Source organism: Pleurodeles waltl, chromosome 9, assembly GCF_031143425.1.
Source record: "Pleurodeles waltl isolate 20211129_DDA chromosome 9, aPleWal1.hap1.20221129, whole genome shotgun sequence".
Lineage (NCBI taxonomy): Eukaryota > Metazoa > Chordata > Amphibia > Caudata > Salamandridae > Pleurodeles > Pleurodeles waltl.
The window spans coordinates 663086033-663101618 of NC_090448.1; positions in this window are offsets into that span (position 1 = coordinate 663086033).

Genomic DNA, 15586 nt, shown 5'->3' on the forward strand with positions numbered 1-15586 from the left:
GTGACAGTCCTGTCTTTCTATCGGGTATATTTTGCATCGCCATCAACACCAAAGGTAATGCATCTGGCCATTTCAGATTTGTTGCAGCACACATTTTGGCAATTCTTGATTTCAGTGTACCATTCATTTGTTCTACAAGTCCTGATGCTTCTGGGCGGTGGCTGCAATGCAACTTCTGCTCAATGTTTAATGCTGCACATAAGAGTTTGATCACTCCGTTATTGAAGTGGGTTTCCCTATCTGATTCTAAAGAGATTGGAAATCCGAACCTTGGTACTAACTCTCTAAGCAACAGCTGTGCAACTGTGAGACTATCATTCCTACTTGTGGGGTATGCTTCAATCCAATGGATGAACACACACCCAATCACCAACATGAACTTCAATCCACCACAGGCAGGCATCTCAATGAAATCCAATTGCATTCTGCTGAATGGTCCTCCTGCTCTTCCGATGTGGCTCAAATTCACTATTGTTCCTTTTCCCACATTTAGTTGCTGACAGATTACACATCTATGACATACTGCCTCTGCTGCTTGTCTGAATTTTGGGTTAAACCAATCAACTTTGAACAATCTAACCATGGCATCCCTTCAAATATGTGCTTGACCATGATAATAACGGGCCATCTGAGCCAACAAGCTATTTGGCAGCACCATTTGGCCCTCCTCAGAAACCCAAATTTCATCAGGTCTTTGAACACATTTAAATTTCAAGCAAAGCCTTTTCTCTTCCTTGTCTGCGTTTTCCTGCAACAATTTCAGTTCCTCTAATGTGTCAATTATTTTCAAAGCAAATCTTGCACAATTTGTTTCTTCTTCAGGCATTAGTTCCCAATTGTCCTTAAACGATATACAGTTCAATGCGCAAACCCTTGCGACTTGATCCGCATATCCATTTCCCAAGGAAATGTAATCCTGTGCCTTTGGTGTGCACTGCATTTTACCACATAAATTTCTTCAGGTAACTGAATTGCGTACAACAACTCTTTTATCCGGTCGCCATTTCTCACTGGAGTTCCAGTCGAGGTCATAAAACCTCGCTGCGACCACAACTGGCCAAAATCATGAACAAGTCCAAATCCATATTGACTATCAGTATAGATTGTGACTCTTAATCTTGCAGAGGCGTAGCAAGCCCTAGTAAGAGCTACTAATTCTGCCTCCTTGTGCAGAATACACTCCTGGAAGCCATGCAGCTTCTAATGTGCCTGTAATTGTGCACACAGCATATCTTGCTCTCAGTGTGCCTGTTCCATCTCTGAGACACGAACCATCAACAAACACAATTTGGTCATTTTCCTCTGAACGTGTGTCTCTATTGTCAGGCCTCAGTTTTGTACACAGCTCAGTTGCCTCAAGGCAATCATGTTCAATATCTTCCTCTTTTTCAATTTCAACAGTGTCACTTGGAAATAATGTTGCTGGATTCAGCACTGTACATATTTTCAACATTACATTTGGAGCACCCAATATGCTCGTCTCATACCTTGTCAGTCTCGCACCCGTCAAATATTGGGTTTTCGTCCTTGTCAATAAAATCTCAACAGAGTGTGGTACCATTACTGTCAAAGGGTATCCCATGACTACCCCCTCACATTGGGAAAGACTTTGACCAACTGCGGCTACTGCACGCAGACAACCTGGTAAAGCTGCTGTAACTGGGTCCAAGGTAGCTGAAAAATAAGCTACTGGGCGATAAGCACCTCCATGGACCTGTGTCAAGACAGACAAAGAACAAGCATCATGTTCATGACAAAACAATGTGAAAGGTTTTGTGTAATCAGGCATTCCCACCGCTGGAGCTCTGCGCAAACTCTCTCTCAATTCACTGAATGCTTTCATCTGGTCCTCAACTAGGGTAATGGGATCTGTAACTCCCTTATGTGTCAACTGCTGTAAGGGTTTGGCAATTTCAACAAAATTTGGAATCCACTGTCTACAATATCCAATCATTCCCAGAAACATTCTGACATCTCTCCGTGAAGTCGGGGGATTTCTCTGCAAGATCATGGTAATTCTTTCCCTGGAAATTCTCCTCAATCCCTTTTCGATCTGAAGTACCAGATGTTTCACAGACTTTTGGCAATATTGTAAGTTCACAGGTGAGAATTTATGTCCAAACTCTCCCAAATGATTCAACAGGGCAATCGAGTCATGTCTACACTCGCTCTTGTTCTGGATGCAAGTAGCAAATCATCAATGCACTGTACAATAGTCGATTGGCATATCAATTCCAACGACTCCAGATTCTTTTTCAGGATCTGATTAAACAGGGATGGTGACTCCGTATACCCTTGTGGAAGCCTGCACCAGCTGTAGATGCTGTCTAGGAATTTGAAACTAAAAAGAAACTGACTATCCTCATGAAGAGGCACAGAAAAGAAAGCTTGTGACAGATCTACTACTGTGAACCACTCTGCATCGCAAGGAATCTGAAACAGTATCACTGCTGGATTGGTTACTATCGGACAACACTTAACCACCATCTCATTCACTTTTCGCAAATCCTGTACAACCCGTACCTTTCCACATGGCTTTTTCAACCCCATTATCAGTGAATTACATGGGCTGCTTTACACTTCTTTCAAAACTCCTTGTTTCATAAAGTCTCCGATTATTTGTGCCACTTTCATCAAAACATCCTGTGCCATGTAATACTGTGGAAGCTGCGGGAACACTACATTCGGCTTCAAGGTGATTTTAATCGGCTCCACTCCCTTAATTAGACCTATTTCCTTTCCTGTCAAATCCCAGACTTCTTCCTTTACAGTTCCCTGTAAATCTGCATGCAATTCTTTCACAGTGAACGTTGGGAAAAATTCAATCAATGGGTATTCTTCATAAGCATTGCTAACTATCATTGCAGTTGCCTGCTCTTCTTCATCATCACTATTTGTCTGGACCTCTATCCCTGAGTCGGAACAATTGATGGAACATTTGGTGTTGCACAGTAAGTCTCTACCCAATAAGGACACAGGACTTGAGTCGCACACCACAAATCTATGCATTCCCAAATAATTTCCAATTTCGACCCGTACTGGTTCTGTGATTGGATTTGTCAACTGTCTGTTCTCCACTCCCACAACTTGCACTGTTCTGCCTGAAAGAGGTAAATTTGGGACTTCTATGCTTTGTACTGTAGAGCGTGTGGCTCCTTTATCAACCAAGAATGAGACCTTGTAACCCATCACCTTTCCATTTACAAAAGGCCCTCTCTGATCTACTTCTAAAGAAGCGGCAAGCATACAAGCTCCTTCATCCGAACTGTCACTCATCCATTCTTCGTTTATTTCATCCTCACTGTAAAATGGAAACTGATGCTCTGTGTTATTATTAATGTCTTGTCTTTGACCTGTGACCTGCTGAGTGAGCATCACCTGTTGCTACTCCATCGGGGCTTGAGGTATTTACATTTGCTGTCTAGGTACCATGGGGACCTGTTGCTGTACTGAAGGTAAAGGAACAAATTGTGCACGCGGTACCTGCATTTGCTGCACTGGTAGGAAATTCTGTCCTCGATTCTGAGCATTAGGAATAAATCCTTTAAATCTTGGGACTTTCACAGTTTGAAATGTCCTGACGTCACCTTGCTGAACCACACCATCCTGCACCATCAACGGCCACTCCCATTTCCAGTGTCCCACGTTTCCACACAAGTGACACAGTAACATCTTTTTCATTCCCTGCATGTCATTCTGAACAACCACAGTCCCTAAATCCAGATGATGCATCATGTCTGTTCCACGCCCTCTACCCCTCACTTGAGGTTGGAACATAACAGCTCTCTGTTGTGGCGGCATAGGCTGTACTAAATCTCCTGCACTCCGGTTTGAGCTGCCTTGATTTGCATCACCATCACTTTTTCTTTCAACTTCTTCTGTTTCAATTCAATTTCGTCACTACAGTATTTTGTGTATTGCAACACCTCATCAATCGGCTTTACCAGCATATTAAATGACTCTTAATCATCTGTCCTACTTCGGGTCTCAGACCTTCAACAAACCTGAACACAAAATGTAACATGTCTTTTGGCTCGATTGCTTCCTTACCACTGTACTCCTTGAATGCTTTCAACAATCTTTCATAGTAGGTATGTATTGATTCTTTAGCCTCTTGGACTGTTCTAGCAATCCGCTGCCAATCAATGTTTTTGGGAGAAATCCTTGTCTTCAGGAACTCAATCACCTTATAATAATTTTTCATTACTTCGGGTGAAGGCGCACCTGTTAATTTATCCCTTTCTGGCTCACTTGTTGGCCAATCCACAGCCCTCTTACACTCAACCCACAAATCTGCCGGGACCACTATCTCCAAAACCGTGTTCAAGTCTTCCCACAAACATTTGGAAAGCTTCACAAATCTCTCTGTTGATACCACTCAACCGGCTTCTCTCTCAGCTTTGGATAATCATTTGTGAATGACAATATGTCACTCCTGTGCCACGGGACATGAACAAACTGCCCTCCTGGAATTTCTCTCATTGGAAGAATCTTAACTGATTCCCCTTTGTCAACACCTTCTTGGGAATCCAGTTTTTGTTTATCTTTTTTCTTTTTCCACCTACCTTCCCACTTCTCTAATGCCCCCCAAATCTGCGCACTCTGCCACAGTTCTCTCAGGTGTGTTTTCATTCCGGCTGATCTCATGTGTTCGAAATCCTTTGCTTCAAAATTTAGGCGGTCATTACAACATTGGCGGTAAAAGCCGCAAACTGCCATGCAGAAGACCCCCAACACACCGCCGAGGCCGCGGAAAACCGCCACAACCATTATGACCCACAACATGGAATCCGCCAAAATTCAGACACCCACACAAGTCCGCCACACCAAAGGTCAGTGATAAACTTGCAAAAACAAAACCTCCACCGTCACGGCAACAGAAATACGCCCACACTATCACGACACACGAATCCACGCAGCGGTCTTTCAACCGCGGTATTCCATTGGCGGTAGACACCGCCGCGCTCAAAATACACACACATTTACGAAACACAACCACATTGGACAATTTGAAATACACACCCCTGATACACATACACACACCACTCCCACACACCCAATACAATATATAACACACACCCACACCACCCACAAACCCCTACGACCAAAAATCACGAACGAAGGCCAGAGAGAGACACCACCATCATCAATACTAGCATCCACAGGCACACAACACCATCACCCACATAACTTCTACGCACCTCACACTACACACCACTACATATCAGCACACTTATCACCCCACACACCACCCCACACATCACCTACACCACCCCATGGCATGGCAAAGACACCCCAGGTTCTCAGAGGAGGAGCTCAGGGTCATGGTGGAGGAAATCGTCCGGGTAGAGCCACAGCTAATCGGATCACAGGTGCAGCACACCTCAATTGCAAGGAAGATGGAGCTATGGCGAAGAATAGTGGACAGGGTCAACGCAGTGGGACAGCACCCAAGAAATCGTGAGACATCAGGAAGAGGTGGAACGACCTACGGGGGAATGTGCGTTCCGTGGTCTCAAGACACCACCTGGCGGTTCAGCGGACCCCCACCTCCTCCCCCACAACTAACAATATGGGAGGAGCAGGCCTTTTTGATTCTGCATCCTGAGGGCCTCGCAGGAGTAGGTGGAGGAATGGACTCTGGTAAGTCAAATCTTAACTATTACATCCCCCACCCTACCTGCATGCCACCACATACCCCCACCCTCACCCTTACCCCCATCACTCCAACTCCTCACAAATGTCCAAACATCACAAACCACACATCCTAACCTCAAGCCCTGCATGCAACATCAAAGCATGGACACCCATCACTAAAGCATGCCCACTGCACATACACCCCCCTAAACCATCATCACACAAGGTCCCACACAGGAATGCAAGCACTGGGGTACACGGTCACCCACCCATTGCACACCATGCCACACACAGATGTAATAAACATCCTTTTATACCACTGCAGAACCCCTACCCAACGTCACCGAACAGGAGGATCCACACATGTCCACACCACCAACCAAAGAGACCCACAGTGATGACAGCACCTCTGTCCAAATGGATCTAGATGACCAGCCGGGCCCATTGGGGATATTGGGACAGTCGGTTCCCCACACCCAGTCACAGGCCACCACAGAGCTTCCCCCCTCTGAAAACACCAGCACAGCACCCACCCAGCGGGCCTATACCTCCGTCCCCAGGACACGTCAATCAGCAGTGTGTCCACCACTACAGGGAACCCAGGCTAACCCACCACCCCAACAACAACAGGGACCCGGAGGCAGTGGTAGTGGGCACACGTCCAGGCGACGGAGGCCCAGGAACACAGGGGAACTGGGAGGGCTGCTGTGCGACAGGGGGCGGACAGGCCCAGGGAACCCACTCTCCACGAGGCCCTCTCCTCCATCATGGGAGCCTACCACCACTCCCAGGAGACGATGGCAACGGTACTGGCCAAGATTCCGGAGACCCAGTGCCTGCAGGAGAAACAGTATATGGGCATTAGGGAGGAACTCAGAACCATAAATTCCACCCTGGGCACTATTGTAGGGGTGCTGAAGGAAGTACTCAACACCAGGAGGGACACTGTGGCACTACAAGGGGCCCCTGACACTAGCCTGGACGATGAACTGCCCACCACCTCCGCCGGCGCTAGTGGACAGGAGGCACTGCCACAGGACCACCACACCAGCACCCCACCCCCTCCAGAGGGAGAACCACCTCGCAAATGGTCCCTGAGATCCAAAAACAAGACAGAGAACGATGCCAAGACCCCCGCCAAGAAATGAGACCACCATGATTGTCATTCTACTGTCCCACTTTGTCACCCTGTTCATCCTTAAACTGTCCCAGCTCCACTTCCTACGCCCATTTGGGCAATGCACCTGTCAGACTAATAGACTGGACTCTGCCATGGACATTCCTCCGCCATCACCCCTCACCATTTTGCTACCCCCTCAAATTTTGAGCACTAAACTAAACACCCTTAAAGCACAAAACAATCTGGAGTCAGTCTGTGATTTCGGGATACTGTATTAGCAATTACTGTGGAAAAAGCTTTCATTTGTAATGTCAACATACCTATGCCACACAGCTCTAGTCCATGAGGAATCAAAGCAGATGTCACACTGTGGGACCCAGATCTGTGAAATCGTAAGGGAAAGTGACAACTCAGTGACCATACACTGGGTGAAAACGACAGACAGTAGAGCAGTAGTAGTCTTTAAGTATATGTAGTAGGCAGGTTTGTATTCTTACCTGTGTTTCACTGGAAATATTGCTGGATCACTGAGTCCCTGTTGTCCATGTCTTCTTCCTCTGCTTCCTGATCTTCATTGTCCACAGGCTCCACAGCTGCAACAACACCGCCATTTGGAGCATCCTCCTGCAGAAAAGACACCTGTGGTCGCAAAGCCAAGTTGTGAAGCATACAGCAGGCCACGATGATCTGCCACACCTTCTTTGGTGAGTAGAACAGGGATCCACCTGTCATATGGAGGCACCTGAACCTGGCCTTCAGGAGGCCGAATGTCCGCTCGATCACCCTCCTAGTTCGCCCATGGGCCTCATTGTAGCGTTCCTCTGCCCTAGTCCTGGGATTCCTCACTGGGTCAGTAGCCATGACAGGTTGGGGTAGCCAGAGTCACCTGCAAATGGCGAGGGACAACTGTTAGACACACACTAACCTGGAGGGATACCCCCAGACCCAGACAACCATTCCCACTGACTAGCTTCCAGGTGCTCACCTAATAGCCACACACAGTGCCTCTGGAGTTGACCCATCACATAAGGGATGCTGCTATTCCGCAGGATGTAGGCGTCATGCACTGAGCCAGGGAACTTGGCATTCACAAGGGAGATGTACTGGTCGCCCAAACATACCATCTGTACATTGATCGAATAATACCTCTTCCGGTTTCTGTACACCTGTTCACTCCTGTGGGGGGGGACCAAAGCCACATGTGTCCCATCAATGGCACCTATGAAGTTGGGGAGATGTCCCAGGGCATAGAAGTCTCCTTTCACTGTAGGCAAATCCTCCACCTGAGGGAAAACGATGTAGCTCCGCATGTGTTTCATCAGGGCAGACAACACTCTGGACAACACGTTGGAAAACATGGGCTGGGACATCCCTGATGCTATGGCCACTGTTGTTTGAAATGACCCACTTGCAAGGAAATGGAGTACTGACAGCACCTGCACTTGAGGTGGGATTCCTGTGGGATGGCTGACATCAGGTCTGGCTCCAACTGGGTATACAGTTCCTGGATTGTGGCATGGTCAAGCCTGTATGTGATTATCACATGTCTTTCCTCCATTGTTGACAGGTCCACCAACGGTCGGTACACCGGAGGATGCCACCATCTCCTCACATGTCCCAGCGGACGGTGCCTATGAAGCACAACAGCGAGCACAGAGTCAAACAACTCAGAGGTACGTACCCACAGCTTACACAGAACACCAATCATAATCTAAAAAGTGGCCTGTATGTGTGTTGAGTCTAGGCCTACGTATGTGTGACGCAGTTGAAAATGAAGCCATGTGGGCCCCTGAAATGGCCTGTAAAGAGGGACAATGGGATGTGAGGTAACTGCGCTGGAGTTGTACACCGTCGCGGTAGGTGGCCGAAGACCGCAGCGCAATGCTGCATTGGTTAACATTGAACCCTATGGCTCCCAGGAGCCAATGACGATGTACGCTGGCCGTGACGGTACGCACCGCCACGGACATGACCGCCATTTTCTATCTTTTCAATCACTCGATACCTGATCTTCGACAGGAGAGGACCTACAATGCAAGTGCTGCTGTGACCTCAGTCTGGAAGAGACAATGGCTCGAGTGTCTGGGGAAAGGTCCCCTGCCTTCACATCGGAGGAGTTGGAGAAACTTGTGGATGGGGTCCTCCCCCAGTACACGCAACTCTACGGTGCTCCAGACAAACAGGTAAGTACAATGGGAGCATGCTGTATGGGCAGGCAACAACATTGGTGTCGGATCTGTCTGAATCAGCATTGGCTTTGGAAGCACCTGCTCCCTCGGCACCATGAAGTTCGAGACTGTCTCAAGAACCGGCACATCTGGATAAATTTGCTGCACCGAAGGTGGATGTTTCTGCGCTTGAACGACAGTACTAGTTCCTGCATTAGGCGTACTCTGTACTACCCCTGGTAATTGTCCGCCTTCTGCCTGTACAGCTCCCTCGGCTCCCTGGGCTTGTGCCAGAGCAGCCGTAGGGGCAGTAGCATTAGTACCTGGACCCCCGCATAGGTTGTTGAAGGTGGAGGTCTGTCTCTTAACAACTGCATAATGAGATCCTCAACATCAGAATCATCATCATCTACATAGGACTTTCTCTTTTTCTTTCTTCCTCCACTCTCATCCTCCTTGGTACTACCTTTCTTTTCTGCCTCATCTCCCTCTGTAATTGCGGGAAACAATTTGACATCCTGTAATGTTACTGCTCTCCATCTTTTTTGTTCCCAATCCAATCTAGCTTCAGCTATTGATTTTTCTACTCGCTTCATCCTCCTTTTGAACTTTATCTCTTATTGCTGTCTAGCCACTAGCTCCCAAACCGCTAAAGCTTCAAACTGTGCTGGTCTTGGTAATGGCTTCATGTCGTACAATGACATTCGCAATTGATCCAAAAGTCTCAAAGTACACGTTCTATGCTCCGGAAACACTTAAGACCCTTGATATTTAGTTAACTTGCACCATTGCTTTAACCATAAACACGGTGCTACACCTCGCTCCTCCATCACAATGTAAGCCGGAGTATTTTCCGGTGGGGTTGGCTCCCCCACTGACACCTTAATGTAAGTATCACCCTTCCTCGCACTCCTGACTGCCATGAAAAACTTCATTTTGCCTGCTTTGTTTACTTCTTGATTCAATAATGAAATTACTTTTACTCCCAAGATTCCCTTCACCTGCTTACTCAACCAATTGCCTCTTATGGATGGCTGCCAATCCGGTCGCGGCTCTTCTCACGGACCAACCTATCCCAGCGCGGCACACACTGACGTCACAATCACACACAGCAGCTGACAAAGTCTTGCGGCTCGTCCTCCTTGACTCGAATCCACACGACTAATGCAAATTATTGCGAGCACTTACCAAAACACATTAACTAAAACAAACCTGCTGGTTTACTACAGGATGGGATACAATCGCTTTAGAGACATTACGGATTTTCACCAATGGCTCTTTTGGCTTATATGGCTATTCCTCTTTCTCAGTCTCCCACATTCGCAAGCAAAATTCGACCCGCAAATTTTACTCTCACCTGATCAATGGGTCTGTCCTGGTGCACATAGAACTCACCAAGTCTCAGTCTAAATCTTTTTTACCCACTTATCACACACACCGACTTGTTGACCACGCCTGATCAACCTACTAAACCAGACAGATTACAACATATAACCAAGTGTCTCCTACACTTGTCAATATTACTCTGGAGTCTTAGACCATGCAGGTTCCGTACATCATCAACAACCACGTGGACAATGTTTTAGCACAAAGCGCCACACACATGTGAAGTTCAACCACTTTCCTACTCTCATACTACGGAGTACGCACACTCCCACTAAACTCAAATGGAGTACTCAGGCTCCCTACTATACCTCACAATTCACCTGTGCTTTGCTTACGCCTGTGCAAGCGCAACCTACCACTTTCGTACTATCTCAAAAACACGCAGAGAACATACCCAACTTTACTAGCAGGATCTGGGAAAGTCATTTCTGGGCTTAAGGGGACATCATCTTTGCTACCATTGCTATTTCAGAAAAATAAAAATAAAATCTCATAAAATACAAACAACTAACCCTAACTTAAAATACTACCATAGCCAGTAGTCACCACATAACTAGTTCCCCAAGGAAACTAACCATCAAGCTGCTACCAAAAACTGCTAGAGCGACTGGTCCTTACCAAGTAAACTTACAAGGGGACGCGTATAGGTCAATGAACCTTTTGAATCGCATGGAGTATCCTAGTCATGCAGTGATCACTGGACCAATAATCAACAATAATAAAACAGTATCAAACACCTAAGAAAACCCAAAAGAAAAAACACATTAATTAGGAAATAACCATCACTCATGGAAAAAGTTTAACAACTTTTATTCCCTATTGATTACAAATCTAGGTCATCAGTTAGTTCAAATGTATTCAATCAATTCTTTATTAATTCATCAGTTAGAAGACATTGGGGGTTATTACGACCTCGGCGGTCTTGCAAGAAGACCGCCGAGGCCGCGGGAGACAGAATACCACCATTGCCGGCGGTATTCCTGGCTCCCTATTATGACATTTCCGCTGGGCCAGCGGACGGTAACAGTGTCACCGTATGGTAACAGTGTTACCGTCCGCTGGCCCAGCGGAAATGTCACATCAACATTGCTGCCGGCTCGTAATAGAGCCGGCGGCAATGCTGATGTGCAGCGGGTGCAGTAGCACCCGTCGCGCATTTCACTGAAATGCGCAACGGGGCTATGCCTGGGGGCCCCTGCACTGCCCATGCCAAGTGCATGGGCAGTGCAGGGGCCCCCAGGGGCACCCCAAGTCCCCTTACTGCCAGCCGTTCCATGGCGGTGTTTACCGCCACGGACAGGCTAGCGGTTGGGGATTATGACCGCCAGGCGGAAACCTGGCGGGAAAGTGGAGGGGCCGGCGGCATGGCCGTGGCTTTTGCGCCACAGTCATAATTGCTGGCGGAACACCGCCAGCCTGTTGGCGGTGTTACCGCCAACTTACCACCGGCCGCCAGGGTCGTAATGACCCCCATTATCTTTGGGAAAGACATATACTACCCAACAACCACATAGGCTATGAATATCAACATTAATAATGTAATTCAGCAATTCAATTCGTCAGTCATTTGTCACTGTCAATGTCTCCCCTGTCAGCCTACCTAACCAAGATTAGCATCAGCATGGGGTCTTCATGCGAAAACAATTTAGATAAAACATTAATTTGGAAAAATCTACCTAAGAGAGAATTTCTATAAAAACAGCGTAGTTGGTACCTAGAAGAAAAGGCACAAAAATGTAGACACATTTTCATAGCTACCTATCCAGGATGGATCAGCAACAAGTCAGTCTTTGTCCCCAGGTCATCAGTGGTCAGCTACGTATTAGGCTCATAGAGTATAAGCCCAATTATCAGCACTTCGGACAGCGTCTCCTGACATCATCAACTTCCTCCTTGCAGTTCTGATTTTGCTCCCCTTTACATGACTTTTTATTAGGGTCTCTCAATCCATCCCAGTAATTGCTAATTGGTCCGTTTGTCAGAAGTTATGACTCTAACCCATAGTTTTTGTTTACCAATGCTCTAATTTTGCATATACCTTATGTCCCACAAAACTGATTGGTTCTTCTTGCGATCAGAACATCATCCGGCTCTTCCGGTAACAAAATTGTTGCATAGCGCCTCTGTTGTTCAGGTCCTGGGAAAGAACATTTAGCCTACACTACACATAATTGTATCAAATTGTCTTCATCAAATCCTGTCTGTAGGTACATTGCAGAATGTTCCAGCTAAGCCGTCTGAACTCTGAAAAGTTCAAGGTTTCTCCTTCCAGTTATCACTCCGCGCAACGCTTTTCGAAGTCTCCAAGTTATGAGCAAGCAGGGCCCAGCAAAATCAGGCCTTTAGTCCGGCTAATTTAAGAATATGAATTAAAATAAAACATAGGTTATACATTCTGTTATGATATATTAATACATTTTGTTATTGTTTTTTTTCATTATTTTGCATCTGTCAATACATATGGTGACCATTCTCCGAGGGCACATTTTCAATTATACACATTGTTTTCTAATATTAATTTTTCTCTGCATTTGTCTCATTAATAAACACACTTTAATCATTAGCAATTTCTTTAATTAACATATCTGCTCCATCACAGCCCAGGCATATTTGGACAGCATCACTAGCACTTTGCATAACTATGATCCATTTAGGCTGCAGCCTTGTCTGACTGGTCAGCACATTAAGCATTAACTCTGCACCACAGAGAGGTTCATCACCACTCTTGAGTGAAAAACACATACTAGAAATACCCTTATACCAATGCAGCAACCTAACATATATTCTTGTATGGGAGAAAACACTATAAAATGCCTATTATTGGCTTGATCTCTTAAACTAACTTTTGAGTACAGAGGCTGGATATATCGATGTAACGTATCTATCTGTGTAATATATTTAATTGAAATCAATATATATCCAATCAAAGTATTAATTCACTATTCAATTGGTCTCACAGTCACAGGTGAAATACATTTAAAGTTACCCAGTGACGCTATAGGCTGCAGAAACGGCTTAATGATGTCAATAATCTATGGTTCATCTTTAGTCCTTGCACCGCAACAGAATGTTCGGGAAGACAATTGGCGTTCAGTTCTAGCATAATCGCTTCTGAAAGAATGCCCACACTTTTCTGCTTCAAATGAACAACAAAAAAGAAGTTCTGCAGCCAGAGTGAGGTCACGCTAATCCGCGCTGCCCTCCATCTTGTTTTGTTCTGAAGTTGATGGAATACACCTGCAAATGCAGAGCCGTTATTCAATTAATTATCTAACTCACAAAATATTAATCTAATGTTCTGCTCTAGACATAAAACATATTTTTACAATTACAAGTCTATAGTTCATATATCTTCACGTCGTCATCATTCACACACGTTTATACATCTATACGGTACTAAAGTAACCCTATGACTACAAAACAAATTGGAATGGCATTACTACTGTCTGGTGTATATGAAAACCAGTGCTACGATTAATCTTAGCATCCATTTGACAGATCAAGTTAATAATACACGATCCACTGGTCCCCGAATCAAGAACAAAGGTGGACACGTACAGATTACTGGCTGAAGGGTATATGCTTATTATCACAATTAATATGTTTATATACTCAACTGCAAAGGGAACTTAACCCCTTCGCTGCCAGGACTTTTCCCCCCTTAGGTGCCAGGCCTTTTTTATGGCTATTTGGGGCAGGGCACGCTTAGGCCCTCATAACTTTTTGTCCACATAAGCTACCCACACCAAATTTGTGTCCTTTTTTCCAACATCCTAGGGATTCTAGAGGTACCCAGACTTTGTGGGTTCCCCTGAAGGAGACCAAGAAATTAGCCAAAATAACAATGAAAATTTAGTTTTTTTAAAAACAATGGGAAAAAAGGGCTGCAGAAGAAGGCTTGTGTTTTGTTCCGTGGAAATGGCATCAACAAAGGGTTTGCTGTGCTAAAATCACCAGTTTCCCAGCTTTCAGGAACAGGCAGACTTGAATCAGAAAACCCAATTAGTCAACACAATTTTGGCATTTTACTGGGACATACCCCATTTTTATGAATTTTTGTGCTTTCAGCCTCCTTCCAGCCAGGGACAGAAATGGGTGCGAAACCAATGCTGGATCCCAGAAACCTAAACATTTCTGAAAAGTAGACAAAACTTTGAATTCAGCAATGGGTAGTTTGTGTAGATCCTACAAGGGTTTCCTACAGAAAATAACAACTGAAATAAAAAAATATTGAAATTGAGGTGAAAAAACACCCATTTTCTCTACGTTTTACTCTGTAACTTTTTCCCTGCGATGTCAGATTTTTGAAAGCAATATACCGTTACGTCTGGTGGACTCTTCTAGATGCGGGGATATATAGGGCTTGTAGGTTCATCAAGAACTCTAGGTACCCAGAGCCAATAACTGAGCTGCACCTTGCAGTGAATTTTCTTTCTATACCTGGTATACAGCAATTCATTTGCTGAAATATAAAGAGTGAAAAATAGGTAACAAGAAAACCTTTGTATTTCCAAAATGGGCACAAGATAAGGTGTTGAGAAGCACATCTCTGAATTCCGGGATGCCAATACTAGCATGTGAATTACAGGGAATTTCTCAAATGGACGTCTTTTTTACACACTGTCTTATATTTGGAAGGAAAAAATGTAGAGAAAGACAAGGGGCAATAACACTTGTTTTGCTATTGTAAGTTCCCCCAAGTCTCCTGATAAAAATGGTACCTCACTTGTGTGGGTAGGCCTAGTGCCTGAGACAGGAAATGCATCAAAACACAACGTGGACACATCACATTTTCCCAAAGAAAACAGAGGTGTTTTTTTGCAAAGTGCCTACCTGTGGATTTTGGCTTCTAGCTCAGCCGCACCTAGGGAAACCTACCAAACCTGTGCTTTTTTTAAAACTAGAGACTTAGGGGAATCTAACATAGGGTGGCTTGTGGGGCTCTCACCAGGTTCTGTTACCCAGAATCCTTTGCAAACCTCAAAACGTGGCTAAAAAAACACTTTTTCCTTACATTTCTGTGACAGAAAGTTCTGGAATCTGAGAGGAGCCACAAATTTCCTTCCACCCAGCGTTCCCTCAAGTCTCCCAATGAAAATGATACCTCACTTGTGTGGGTAAGCCTAGTGTCTGTGACAGGAAATCCCCCAAAACACAACGTGGACACATCACATTTTCCCAAAGAAAACAGAGGTGTTTTTTGCAAAGTGCCTGCCTGTGGATTTTGGCCTCTAGCTCAGCCGGCACCTAGGGGAACCTACCAAACCTGTGCATT